The 14,895-nt window shown below is 33.0% G+C and overlaps 1 protein-coding gene and 1 non-coding gene across 8 annotated transcripts in view; one reads left to right on the forward strand and one right to left on the reverse strand.

The window, feature by feature from the left end:
* The window catches only part of Supt3h (SPT3 homolog, SAGA and STAGA complex component), a 487,114-nt gene that overhangs the window by 287,477 nt on the left and 184,742 nt on the right, over positions 1–14,895 (forward strand). The gene's annotated exons all lie outside the window — the stretch shown is intronic.
* LOC124989881 (U6 spliceosomal RNA) lies at positions 6,753–6,858 on the reverse strand. The gene has a single exon (XR_007109689.1). It is a non-coding gene; the product is annotated as a U6 spliceosomal RNA (small nuclear RNA).

Below are 14,895 nucleotides of genomic sequence, written 5' to 3' on the forward strand. Positions count from 1 at the left end.
TGAATGTTTCTTGAAAATTCTGAATTGTTTATAACTTCAATGCAAAGTTGTTATCTTCACAAGGAGTAAAAGCTGAGTTTCAGTGTCCAACATGTCCTGCCAATTATAAATTTGAAGTTAGTAAAACTGGATGACTGTGATTTTATCAGATAGGAGCTATTGCATGGTTGTAATCTGGTGGTACTTATTTATGAATGAATGAATTAATTAATCTCTGCTCTTGCAGGAAATTTCCATTTTATAAATATTTTTTCTTACTTGGAAAGTTGCCATTTACTATTCACTAATTTTGAAGATTCGTGAACAAATGGCTGTTGCCATTTTCTTTGTCCTCATTTGTTCATTCATGTTTCTCTGTTTCTCGCGCAGTCTGAAGCTATTTTTACATGTTCCTTCCTCTGCCTACCTGATATGCTAATCTGGATCACTTTTCTCCAGCCTTATAATCTTTTAGGTTTCAAATCTTACTTATAATGTCATCTACTTATAGAGTTATTCCTTAACACCCTTTCTAATACAGGTGTCTTCCCATGCCTTAGACTCTATTTCAGTGAACTGATTTTTTTGACATTTGACTTGAAAATCTTGTATTTGTTTGTTTATTCTCTATCATAATGAACCTACTTCAACATAGGGACCATGATTGCTTTGGTTTTTTCCTCCACTGTAACACCCTACTTCCTAACCTCCTAATGGCTACTATTTAGTGGGGTATCCAATAAATATTTAAATAAATGACAGCAGATTGAATGTAAAAGCTTGCTTTAGTCTTGATTCTGTAGGACAAGAACCAAAATAATCACCAGTTCTCTGGTGAGATTTGTTTGCTAAAATTTCTAAACAGAAATAGATTACACAGCAGGATGTTGAGGTTTAATTTCTTACCTACACATATAAGGGAGGGAAAGATCTCTCACAAGGAAGAGAGAGAATAACTTAAATGTAACAAGTTAAAGCTTGTAACTTGTTGTAGGTTTGTTTGGACTTCCTTATCATTGTTAACATTTTAATTAAGAATGCATGTTGAAATTGTGGGGCTTCTTTGTCATTCAGCATGATTATTAGTAATCAGTATCATGTAGTTCACTATTTGAGGTCACATGAGAATATAGTAAAACCACAATGTCTAATGTGTTGTGCTTCTACTTTGCATTCGAAAACGTGAAAACATTGGAGAAATGTTTTTAAATGTCAAAGTCTTCAGTGCTGGTGTATGCCCTGGCTTGTATACCCTGCTATCTGAAAGGATAAGGCAGGAGAATCTCAACATTGAGACCAGTGTAGGAAACATAGGGAGACCCTATCTAAATTTTTTTACAAAAGGATGAGATGTAGCTCAGTTGTAGAGTGCTTGCCTGGTATGTAAAAGGCCCTGGGTTCAATCCCCAGTGCTGGAAAAAAGAATTGTATACTTTTCTCTCCCTCCTTCCCTTCCTTCCTTCTTTCCTTCTGTCCTTCCTTTTTTGTAGTTGTTTTGTTTAAATTATTTTATTTTTTAAACGTATTTTTAAAATAAGATCTTTATAGTTATATGTCATAGTTCGGTTTACCCCAACAAAATCATACATGCATGGAATTTGATTTCAGTTTGTAATCCCCCCATTTTCCCTCCTTTTCCTTCCCATCCTCTCTCCCCTTCCCCATTCTTCTTCCTCTACTCTGCTAGACTTCTTTTCACTCATCTATTTATTTATATTTGATTGGTTCTTTTTATTTATACAGAAAGGTGAAATTCCCTGTGGTGTATTTATATATGTACATAAACATGATTTTGTAAGAATTCATTCCTCATTGCCTTTCCTTTCCCATCCCTCTCCTCTCTGCCTCTCTGGCTCCTTCTTCTGCACTACTGATCTTCCCTATATTTTTATGATATCCCCTCTTTCCCACCTTCTTATCTTTATTTTACTCTATCTTCCACATATGAGAAAAATATTAGATCTTGAAGTTTCTGAGTTTGTCTTATTTCACTTAGTTGAATGTTCTCCATTTCTATCCATTTACCAGCAAATGCCATAATTTCATTCTTCTTTAAAGCAAAGTAGAACTCCATTGTGTGTATATACTGCAATTTCTTAATCTATTCATGCATTGACAAGTTTGAGTCCATAATTTCACTGTTGTGAATTGTGCTTCTATAAACATTGAGATGCCTGTATTGCTATGTGGATTTTAGTTCTTTGGATAAAATATCAAGGAGTGAGATACCTGGGTCACATGGTGGTTCCATTTTTTTTTTTTTTGAGGAATTTCCATATGGCTTTCCAAAATGGTGGTTCTAGATTGCAGTTCCATCAATAGTGTACAAGTGTACCTTTCCCCCCACATCCTTGCCATCATTTATTATGTTTTGTATTTTTAATTATTGCCATTCTGACTGGAGTAAGATGAAATCTTAGCATAGTTTTAAATTGCATTTCCCTGATTGCTAGATATGTTGATATTTTTTCATATTTTTTTGAACAATTTGTATTTTTTCTTTTGAGAAATTTCTGTTTAGTTCTTTTGCCCACTTATTCATTGGATTATTTTGGGGTGTTTTTTTTTTTTTTTGAGTTCTTTATATATTCTGGATATTAATGCTCTATCAGAGGAGTAGCTGGCAAAGATTTTCTCCCATTCTGTAGACTCTCTCTTCATGCTTTCCCCATTCACTATCATGTTGGCTTTGAGTTTGTTGTATATAACCCTTAGGATTTTAATGTAAGTTCTTTCTATCCCTAGTTTCTTGAGTGTTTTTATCATTAATAGGTGCTGAATTTTATGGAAAAATCTTTGAATCTCTTGAGATGACCCTGATTTTTTAATCATTAATTCTGTTTATGTGGTGAATTACATTTATTGTTTGCATATGTAAAACCATCCTTGCATCCCTAGATTGAAAGCAGCATGGTCATGAGATGCAGTCTTCTTAATATGTTGTTGAATATGATTTGCTAATAGTTTGTTAAGGATTTTTTTGCATTTAAATTCATTAGGGGTATTGGTCTGTAGTTTTCTTTACTTAATGTGTTCTTATGTAGTTTTGGTATTAAGGTGATAATAGCTTCCTACAATGAATTTGGAAGTGTCCCACTTCTTTCTGTTTTATGGGATAATATTTGGAGCATTGGCATTGGTTTTTCTTTAAAGGTCTGGTAGAATTCAATTGAGAATTCATCTGATTCTGGGCTTTTCTTTGTTGGAAGACTTGTTATTACTCCTATCTCACTGCTTATTATTGAACTGTTTAGGTTTTCCGTATCTTTGTTAATTAGGCATGTTATATGTGTCTAGAAATATGTCCTTTTAATTTAGATTACCTCAATTGAAGTATATGTTTTCAAAATAACCCCTAATGATCCTCTGGATTTCTGTAATATCTGTGGTGATTTCTCTTTTTCATTTCTATTAATTTGGGTCTTCCTATTCGCCAACATTTTTAAAGGTGGTTTTGCTAAGGGTTCACTAATCTTGTTTATTCTCTCTTATTTAAAAAAAAAAAAAACTCTTCCTTGCTCGTTTATATATATTTTTTAAGTTCTCTATTTCATTGACTTTGACTCTGATCTGAATTATTTCTTCCCATCTACTGGTTATATAATTGGTTTGTTCTTGTTTTTCTAGGGCCATGAGAGGCATTATTTGGTATTTTATTTGGATTTTTCTGATTTACACGGCTATAAAACTTGCCTTTTTGGAACTAACTTAATAGTGTTCCAGAGGTTTGGGTCTATTGTATTACTACTCTTGTTTGATTCTAAGCATTATTAAATTTTCTTTCAATAACTTCTGTCACCTCTTCATCATTCAAAAGTGCATTGTTTAGTTATCATGTGTTTATATAGTTTCTGTAGATTTCATGTATAGTTATGTATTTTCTAGTTTCATTTCATTATAATCTGATAAGATACAAGGAACTATACTGATTTCTTTTTTTTCTAAGAGTTTCTTTTTAACCTAAACAATAGTTCGCTTCTTTGGAGAAGGTTCCTTGAGCAGCTGAAAAGAAAGTGCATTTAACTCTTGTTAGATAAAGTATTTTATAGATGTCTGTTAAGTCCATTTGATTTATATTATATTGGGGGTAAAAAGAATCTTTACTGAGTTTATGTTTGGATGACCTATCTGTTGGTGTAAGGTATGTTGAAATTACCCAGGATTTTTTTACTGAGGTTTATCTGAGTTTTTAAGTGGAGTAGTGTCTGTTTCATGTAATTAGATGCACCAACATTTGGGACATGAATATTTACCTTCATACTATTTTCTCATTAGATTGTTCCTTTTACTGGTACAAAGTGACCTCTTTTGTTTCTTCTGATTAATTTTGGCTTGATGTCTGCTTTGTCTAATATGGTAGTAGCTACTTCTGCTTATTTCAGGGCACCATTTGCATCATATATCAGTTTCCATTCTTTCACTTTCAACCTTTGACTGTCTTTGCATATAAGACAATATATAGTTGAGTCTTATTTTTTATTCCATTCTTCTTGCCTCCGTCTTTTAATTGGGAATTGAGACCATTTAATTCATTGTGATTGTAGAGAGGTATTTATTGATTATTGTCATGTTGATGTATTTCTAATGTTTAATTTGGTCCTGTTTCTCATTTGCTTAGCTGGTTTTCAAATGGATTTGTCATTTGTGATTTCTGGAGCTTCCTCTGTGTAGTATTTCTTCAAATATATTCTGTAGTGCCAGCTTAGTAGTCAGGAATTCTTTTAGTTTCTGCTTAACTTGGAATGCTTTTATTTCTTATTCAATTCTGAAGGATACCTTTTTTCAATGTAGCAATCTTGGCTGAAAGTTATTTTCTTTCATGACTTAGAACACAAGCCTGCCTGGATTTTAGAGTTTGTTTTAAGAAATCACAAGTAATTCTGATTGGCTTGCCTCTAAATGTGGCCTAATGTTTTTCTCTTAAGACTTTAACATTCTATCCTTGTTTTTTATGTTAGGCATTTGAGTTTCATGTATTATAAAGACATTCTTTCTTCATCTTATCTATTTGATATTCTGAATATCTCCTATAGCTGGTTGTCCATCTCACTTTCCAGGTTTGGAAAATTTCTGTTATTTCCTTGTCATTAGCCTCTCATGGTTCATTTGTGTGTAGAACAAGATGTACTGTGTCTTCGCTTGGTTTTGGTTTAACTCCGCAGCAGTGTCTGAACTTGCAGCGTCTCCGTAGATTCCCAGTAGCTCACAGAAAAGGCAGAAACAAACAACAGTGGTGAATAATATATGGCATGAAAATGAATACCCTGTATCTACTATGACATCTAAAACACTAATTACTACAAAAATAGGAATGGCATGTTCAGCAGTTGATAACTCTAACAAAAATAAATAGTTGTGAACTAGGTCTGGCATTGCATAGCAGGTGCCTAATACACCATTCACAGTACTGAAAACTGCAATAACATGAATGGTGGGGGGCAGGAATTATATAAACCAAGTAATGAATGCTGTTTGGATAAGACTTTATAAGGTTATATCAAGACATCTGTATTGTTAATAAAACCTAATTATAATTTTTTGTTTTTCTATTTATCTCCATGTACAGATATGAATTGCAAAGTTCAAATTAACTTCATGTTCTTTATTGGATGCTATTATTTTTGTTCCATTTTTTGTTTTATTTTATATCATACCATTTTTTCCCCCTGACTTTATGTAGTTTTTGTATTTTTCTCAGAGGCCAGCAAAAGCTATGCCACATTTGGCCCTATGATTATTTTTATGAGTAGAGTTATATTAGAGTACAGCCACACTCGTTTATTTGTGTGACTGATTTCATGTACCAATAGCAAATGCAACAAGTGTGTGGCCTGTAAAACTGACCATACTCCTGATGCCAGTGACTATGTCAGATCACTATCCATTACCCTAGTGCCCTGATATGAGTCTTACCAACTGCAAAATCCTGTAGCCAGTTAAAAAAGTTAAAAGCTTTTTTTTCTTTCTGTAAGAGATGTTCTAATTCAAAATTTCTTGTGAATTTTAAGTAAGCAAGAAAAAGGTAAGTCTTTTCTGATTTTTTTTAAAAACTGTGCTAGTTTATAGATTTCGTTAGTTTTTTTTTTTTTTTTTTGGGGAGGGAGGGAAACTGATGGAAACATATCTCAGAGCAAAAACTGAATTATTTACTATTACCGAAATACTCATAAATAAGTCCTGGCAAACATTTTATTTATTTATTTATTTTTAAATTTATTTGTATTGTAAACAAATGGGATAAATGTTGTTTCTGTTCGTACAAGGAGTAACAGCATACCATTTGCGTAATCATACATTCACATAGGGTAATGAGGTTTGATTCATTCTGTTATTTTTTTCCTTCCCCCCCACCCCTCCCACCCCTCTTTTCCCTCTATACAGTCCCTCCTTCCTTTGTTCTTGCCCCCCTCCCACCCCTCATTATGTGTCATCATCCACTTATCAGTGAGATCATTCGTCTTTTGGATTTTTGAGATTGGCTTATCTCACTTAGCATGATATTCTCCAATTTCATCCATTTGCCTGCAAATGCCATAATTTTATTATTCTTTATAGCTGAGTAATATTCCATTGTATATATATACCACAGATTCTTTATCCATTCATCAATTGAAGGACATCTAGGTTGGTTCCACAGTCTGGCTATTGTGAATTGAGCAGCTAAAATTCTTTTTATGTCTTCATGTTTTGTGGTACTGGGGATTGAGCTCCCAGGTGTACTACCACAGAGCTACATCTCCAGTGCTTTTTATTGCTTTTTAATTTTTTTATTTATAAATTTGGAGCATTTCATTTCACAAATGTGGCATCCTTGCTCAGGGGATGCTAATCTTCTCTGCATCATTCCAATTTTAGTATCTGTGCTGCTGAATAGAGCACAAACATATGTTTTTATTTCCTTCCTTTCATTTTGATATTTTGCTATTGATTTTTTTAAAAAATTTCACACCTTACTAAAGTAGGTTTGAAATATTTGTATACTGCCCATCCGCATATTAAAACACTTTTCAAAGGAAGTAGTTTATTCTTATTAGTGGTGTTATGACTTGAATGCATCTTCCTGTTTTTTGACCTGGTATAATTAAATAGATAGATTCTATGTCATAACTTTTCAGGACCAATAAAGAGGAAAGTATGTTCAGCAGACTTGGATATTTTTTTTTTCATGCCCTTCTAAACTTTAAAGAGAAGTGAAATAGTCCTTTCAAATCAGTGACCTTGGGAATTAATTTTAAAATGTGGTATAAAAAAACAGGACCATAATCTTTCCCTGGAAATATCTGACAGTTAAATCTAAGTTTGATACTTCTTTGAAAATAATACTAAGATTTTTAGTAACTATTTGATTATTTAAAAATCAGTCCATTAAATATATACAGTGTAATTTAATGAATTGCCAACTTAGTATGTACCAAATGTTTTAGTTTTTATACAAAGAATAACATATCTTTAGACCTTTTTAAAGAAATCATGGCTTTTCTTCAAATTATATATGTATAGCTTATGTGCTGTATTCACTTATTTTGATTGCTTAGAAATAGTATTCTCTTAGGATTATAAAAACTAATTATAGATTTATAGTAAAGAAGTTTTGCAGTCTATTGTTCCTCCCTCTATTTTGTAAGATTCCCCTTTTTAATTCATTATTGCTCTCTAGCCTCTGCATATGAGAGAAAACTTTCTACCTTTGACTTTTTACACCTGGTTTATTTCATTTAGCATAATGTTCTCCAGTTCATTCCATTTTCCTGCAAATGACCTAATTTTATTCTTCCTTATGACTGAGTAAAATTCCATTGTTTTTACATACCAGGTATTCTTTATCCATTTATCAGTTGACCGAAACCTTGACTGGTTTCATAACTTAAGTATTGTGGATTGTGCTGCTATAAACATGGCTATGCATGTCTCACTGTAGGATGCTGACTTCCAGATACATACCAAGGCATGGTATAGCTTTTTCATATGGTGGTTTCATTGCTAATGTTTTGAGGAACCTCCATACTGATTTTCATAATGGTTGTACTAATTTACAATACCACCAAAAATTCTATAATTATTCCTTTTTCTTTGTATCCTCACCAATATTTGTTATTATATGTATTCTTGATGTTTGCCTTTCTAACTTAAGTGAGATCAAGTCTCAGTATAGTGTTTATTTGTATTTCCCTGATTGCTAAGGATACTTAACAGTTTTCAAATATATTTTTTAGTCATTTGTGTTTGTTCTTTTGAAACTATTTAGTTGATTTGTCCATTTATTGATTGGGGTTTTTGGTGGTGGTGGTGTTTTGAGTTCTTTATATATTCTGGATATTAATATTGTATCAGAAGAGTAACTAGCAAAGTTACTATCCCTAAAAAAAAAAAAAAAAGTTTCTCCTATCCCTGTAGGCTCTTTTTTCACAGTCTTTGTTTCCTTTGCTGTGCAGAAGTTTTTTAATTAGGTGCCATCCCACTTACTGCTTCTTGATTTTATTTCTTGAGTTTTAGGAATTTTACTAAGGCAATTGATAAAGTAGAGGAGGGCCTTGAATAATTAGTTTGAGTACTCTCTGAACAAATCAGCAACCAGTTCTTCTGTTAGACCTATCTTGAGTAAAATGTGAACAGTTTTTTTTCTAAAATAACTTTGAAATATTTTTATCAGGATATGTTTATTTTCTTTTTAAAAATATCTTTTTTAAATTTCTCATAGATGTCTTTGGGACTAATGAAACTCTGGGTTCCCTCCCAAATATGTAACATTTTTCATAGAAGTTAAGAAAGTCTGAGAGCTTCAGGTTAAATTTCCCAGTGACAAAATGTTTGCCTGATTAAACATTTAATCCATTAAGCTTAAAGAAACATTTTAAAAATATTAACCATATTAGCTTACAAGTTATAAAAGATAATTATGGATAATATGAAAAATACAGAAAGTATTTAAAAAATCATGTATGATTTTGCCATCTACATATAACCATTCTTTAAAAAATTTTATAATCTAGAATTTTTCAGTAAGTACAATCTTAACTTTTAAAATTTGCATCGTTATAGATGCAAATTAGAGTATACTGTTTAGATTTAACAATTTATCATTACCAGTTTTTTCTCTTACCATATATCCTTTAAAATACTCTTCTTAATGTCTGTGTAAAATTTTATTATAAATGAACTCTATTAATGTTATGTTTATGCCTCTCTGTCTCACTCTCTTAATTTACAGTGCAGATGTTTTATAAATGGTTATCAATATCTGATTATTTTCTATTGATGGGTCCCAGGAAGTCAAATTATGGAATGAGAGGACAGTAACTTCTTTAGTACATAATTTGAAATTGCCTTCCATAAGATCGTATTCCAATATTAGTGAATGATATTCCCTTCTGAATTTCATCCTGCCATAAATATTATCATTTTTAAAATCTGCTAGTTTAAAAGATCTGAAGTGATAATTTGCATTTTTTTAATTTATAGTTTTGATCATATTAGACACTTATGTTCTTTTGTTTTCTTTGGTACCAGGGTTTGAACTCAGGGACACTTGACTACTGAGCCAGCCCTATTTTGTATTTTATTTAGAGACAGGGTCTCACTGGGTTGCTTAGTGCCTCGCTTTTGCTTGAGGCTGTCTGAATTGGCGATCCTCCTGCCTCAGCCTCCCAGGCCACTTGGATTACCAGCATGTGCCACCTCGCCCAGCACCACTCATGTTTTTATATGAACTTTGTATATATTCTCTCTGGCTATTTTTTCTTTATGGTTTCAATGTTGCTGCTGTTCTTCTTTTTCAGTTTCTGTGAATTCTTATATTATAAATGCTTTATGCATTTGTAATAGCAATTTTTAATACTCCTTTTAAAATACTTTGTCATTTGTCTTAAATTAGGTTCTTTTTTTAATAGAGGTTTTTATTATAAATATCTAATGCAGTGATTTTTTTTCCACCTTCATTTCTTCAAATGCTTCTGTAGTTAGAAAGTTGAAGAGATCAGATTAGTAGTCACATGTTATCTTCCAATTAGCTAATTTATTATATTTAGAATTGTATACTTGTAATTTATTTGCATATAAGGAATGAAGTGATGATCTAACCTTATTTGCTAACTATCTGTATACATGCACATAATTTTTACTGAATATGTCACTGTGTTCCTATCATAAATACTTTCTAAGATTCTTCTGTTTTTCTCGTAGCTTTTCTCTTGCCTTCCTAAACCCATCTTACTCTTCTATCTATTCTTCCCTATATTTCTCCATATTTTAGTATTTATATGTAGAGAGAGACACACACACACACACACAGAGAAATAAAAACATGATTTTTTTCCTTTGTTACTTACATTGTAATAATTGGAATTACACATTTCTGCAACTTGCTTTTCTTGCTAAAAATACTATATAGAAATTCCTTCAAGTCAATTAGTGAAACAGTTTCAATATTTTTAAAGGCTATAGCATATACCATGATACAAATATACTCTAATTTATTCACATTTTCTCTTTTGATAAGTATTCTTTATATTTTTATCTTGTGTTTATTTGATTAATCTTAATACACACTGTCTGGTTGTTTTCCCTAAATATAAAAATTCTCACTTGTGAAATGATCTTTTCTCACATTCCTCTTGGCAGTAGAAATTGTAGCTTCTTTAATTTTTGACTAAATATATCTCATTTCGACTTCAATTTTGGAATTTCTCTACTAGTAACTTTGAGCATCTTTAATTTGATTTACATTTGGAATTTTTCTTTTTTGAATTCCTTAATTGTATATTTGTCCATTTTTCTATTGATTTGTTTTTTTCTAAGTTTGTAAACTGGGAATTATACGCAGGAGTACTTAACCACTGAGCCACATTCCCAGGCCTTTATATTTTTTCTTCTGAGACAGGGTCTTGCTTAGTTGCCTAGGGCCTCACTAAATTACTGAGGTGGCTTTGAACTTGGTGATCCTCTTGCCTCAACCTCCTGAGCTGCTGAGATTACAGGTGTGCACCGGTCAGGTTTGTAAATTTTTTATTTAGGTTATTCTTTAAATTTGCATTGAAGAATTTTTTTTTCTTGTTTTTTTGCGGTGCTGGGGATCGAACCCAGGGCCCTGTGCTTGCAAGGCAAGCACTTTACCAACTGAGCTATCTCCCCAGCCCGAATAATTTTTTCAAATGTGCTACTCTTTAAAATTTTACATAATCCTGTATGTTTTTATTTCCTCTTCGAGCATCTAACTTTCAATATGGATATTTCTCCAGCAGATTCTGTACATTGTGTTAAAGATTATCTTACAAATATGTTTCTTTTTTCTTGTTTTGTAACTGACCACCTCAAAATACACTGGGATTTAAAACCAAAATTATTTTATTATTTCTCATGGTTCAATGACTATGTTCAGCTAGGAATTCTGCTTGTCTTGTGTGAGATCTCACTCATCGTTACAGTTAGATGACTCCTAGAACTAAGTCCCCTGGAATCTCCACCAGGATTCTGAGGAAGACTCAGGACCCACATCTGGTGTCTCTGTAAGGATTCTCCTGCAAGAAATTACATTCAGACACTTGGTTCCCAAAAGCACAAAAGTTGGAACTGCAGCAGCTTTTTATTGCCTGAGCAGGTAAATCCTGGAACATCACCTTGTTGCCCACAAATACACACATTTCATTGGTTAGAACGGGTCACATCCTATCCCAGATCCACTGTGGGAGAGAACTACATGAGTGCACAAATCCATATGGGCCTGATCATTGGGGGTATATTTGGAGACTAGATGCCACCATATCTACATTTTCTTTTTGGACTTCTAGTCAGGGATAATAATGTCTCCTTTGCCCTTGTATATATATTGTATAAGAAGAAATCTTACTTTATTCTCTTTGGATAGTTTGCTATAGTTTGTCAAACCCATCAATTTAAATTATTTCTTGAAATAAAACACCCCTTTTATTCTTTCATATATTCTCATCCTTCTCTGGATTCTCATTCTGTTTGCCTGCCTTTACATACATCTCATCTTTCCTTTTTACTTTTTAAATCCTTCCTTTTCTTCCTTCACCACCTCTTTTTTATCATAGTTCTCTTATCCATGCTAATACAATGGTATCATAAATTTTATTTAGTCATTTTTTTACTTTAAAATCACCTGAATTCACAGCATGTGTTGAGTAGTAAACCATATTTCTTACTTATAATTTTTTTAGTTCATTTTCCTAAATAATTATCTTATTCCTTTGTTTAGATTTCTATGTATCTACTGGTAATTCATACCCAGATGTCAACAAGTGTGAACCTCCTACCAATATAAAAAAGTTATTTCTCACAACTTGATCTGTTTTGGGAATATCTTTCCTATATCTTTCTGTCTATTTTTGCTTCAGAAGTTGCTCATCCTGGGATCCACAGTCACATCATGGGGACTTCCTTTTATTTCCCAGTGAACCCCTTATGTCCTATACAACTTCCTACAAAAGAGTAAAACCTGTGAAAGGGCATCCTTTTTCTTGGTTTATTCCCTTATTTTGCTGAATCATATTCTCCTTTAGCCTTTTCAAAAAAGACTGTATTTGTATATAATTTGCATGTCTTAAATTACCTTATTCAATCTTGACGGATTTCAGCAGTGTGAAAACTTTTAGGTTAGAAATTACCTCACCTCAGGATTTTGAAGACATTTCTCCATTTCCTGATGTTCAGGGTTGTTGAGATGACATTCTAATTATTTAACATTTCCAAGTGACCTGCTTTTCCCTTATCTCTAAGTTTTCTGTATTGTTTGTCCTTGGAGTTCTGAATTTATGACATGTCTGGAATGTTTTACATGACACGCTCCCCTCCTCCACCATGGGTACTTCTCTGATCTTATTCCCCACCCACTCTCCCTTCTTTCAGTGTACTGTAGCCATGTTGCTTCCCTTCTTTCTTCCCACATGTTTAAGCACAGTCTTCCCTCAGGACCTTTGAGCTTCCTATTCCCCCTACATGGAATATTCTCCTCCATATCTTTGTGACTCACCCTTTTATTTCCTTCTGGATTCTGCTCAGATGTTACTTTAATAGAGAGTACCGCTGTGAGCATCCTGTATAAAATAACCCACAACATCTATCCCCAGCCCCCTTTATCCATTCTTAATTCTTATTTTAGCATAGGAGTTAATCTTAACTTGTTAATTTATTGTCTTTTGATCATCAAAATGTAAGTTCCATGACAACATAAACATTTATATATTTTATTCAATGTTATATCCCTACCATTGAGCATTATTCCCAGTTCTCAATAAATACTCATGAATGGATACTGAATGTGACTTGGGAAGGTCTTTTTTCATCTAGTGTGTAGAGCATTTAGTAGAGTTAGTCTGGAATATTATCTATATTGTACGTAAATGGCTCTGAAATCCAGTTAGGTGGTAAAAATTCTCCCTTTCACCTCTGTCCCTACCTAGTAAGGAAACAGAGACCTAGATTCTAGTTAGACTGTGGGATAGCATTTTTCATATTAATTCTGCATATCACCTTTTGGACAGAAAATGGTGAAATGAAACAAAAATTAATGTTTTTTGAGAATATGGTATCAAAAACTATGCCAGATTCTTTGCATGTACAATATGATGTCTGTACCCAACCCTGAAAAACAGGTGTCATTACATCCGTATTAAAAGTGGAGAAATTGAAAGTAATTACCTAGAACACAAGGTCATACAACCAGTGTCAGATCTGATACACCAATTGAAAAAATTGAATTTCATGAATCTTAGTAGCATACTAAGACTTCTAAAAGAATGTCTTAAAGAATTGATGTGTATTTTAAGAGTAGATCTGTTTCAGACCATATGAAAAGTTCTTTACTTATTTTAAAAAACAAAACATGTTTGAACTGGAATATTTATGGAAACTTATCAGAGAGTTTTAAATCTCCATAAAAACTGTTATTAAACTGCTAATTTTGCTTAAGTCCTATAATGTGAATGTTGATTGGGCACGTTATTTTTTTTTTATTATTGTAAACAAATGGGATACATGTTATTTCTCTGTTTGTACATGGTGTAAAGGCATACCATTTGTGTAATCATAAATTTACATAGGGTAATGTTGTTTGATTCATTCTGTTTTTTTTTTCCCCTTCCCCCCCACCCCTCCCACCCCTCTTTTCCCTCTATACAGTCCTTCCTTCCTCCATTCTTGCCCCGCTCCCTAACCCTAACTCTAACCCTAACACTAACCCCTCCTACCCCCCATTATGTGTCGTCATCCACTTATTAGCAATATCATTCGTCCATTGGTTTTTTGAGATTGGCTTATCTCACTTAGCATGATATTCTCCAGTTTCATCCATTTGCTTGCAAATGCCATAATTTTATCATTCTTTATGGCTGAGTAATATTCCATTGTATATATATACCACATTTTCTTTATCCATTCATCAATTGAAGAACATCTAGGTTGGTTCCATAATCTGGCTATTGTGAACTGAGCAGCTATGAACATTGATGTGGCTGTATCTCTGTAATATGCTGATTTTAAGTCCTTTGGGTATAGGCCAAGGAGTGGGATAGCTGGGTCAAATGGTGGTTCCATTCCAAGTTTTCTAAGGAGTCTCCACACTGCTTTCCAGAGTGGCTGCACTAATTTGCAGCCCCACCAGCAATGTAAGAGTGTACCTTTCTCCCCACATCCTCGCCAACACCTATTGTTGCTTGTATTCTTGATAATCGATATTCTAACTGGGGTGAGATGGAATCTTAGGGTGGTTTTGATTTGCATTTCTCTTATTACTAGAGATGTTGAACATTTTTCCATATGTTTGTTGATTGCTTGTAGATCTTCTTCTGTGAAGTGTCCATTTCCTTAGCCCATTTGTCAATTGGATTATTTGCATTCTTGGTGTAGAGTTTTTTGAGTTCTTTATAGATTCTGGAGATTAGCGCTCTATCTGAAGTATGA

This window comes from Sciurus carolinensis, chromosome 7 (assembly GCF_902686445.1).
Source record: "Sciurus carolinensis chromosome 7, mSciCar1.2, whole genome shotgun sequence".
Taxonomy (NCBI): domain Eukaryota; kingdom Metazoa; phylum Chordata; class Mammalia; order Rodentia; family Sciuridae; genus Sciurus; species Sciurus carolinensis.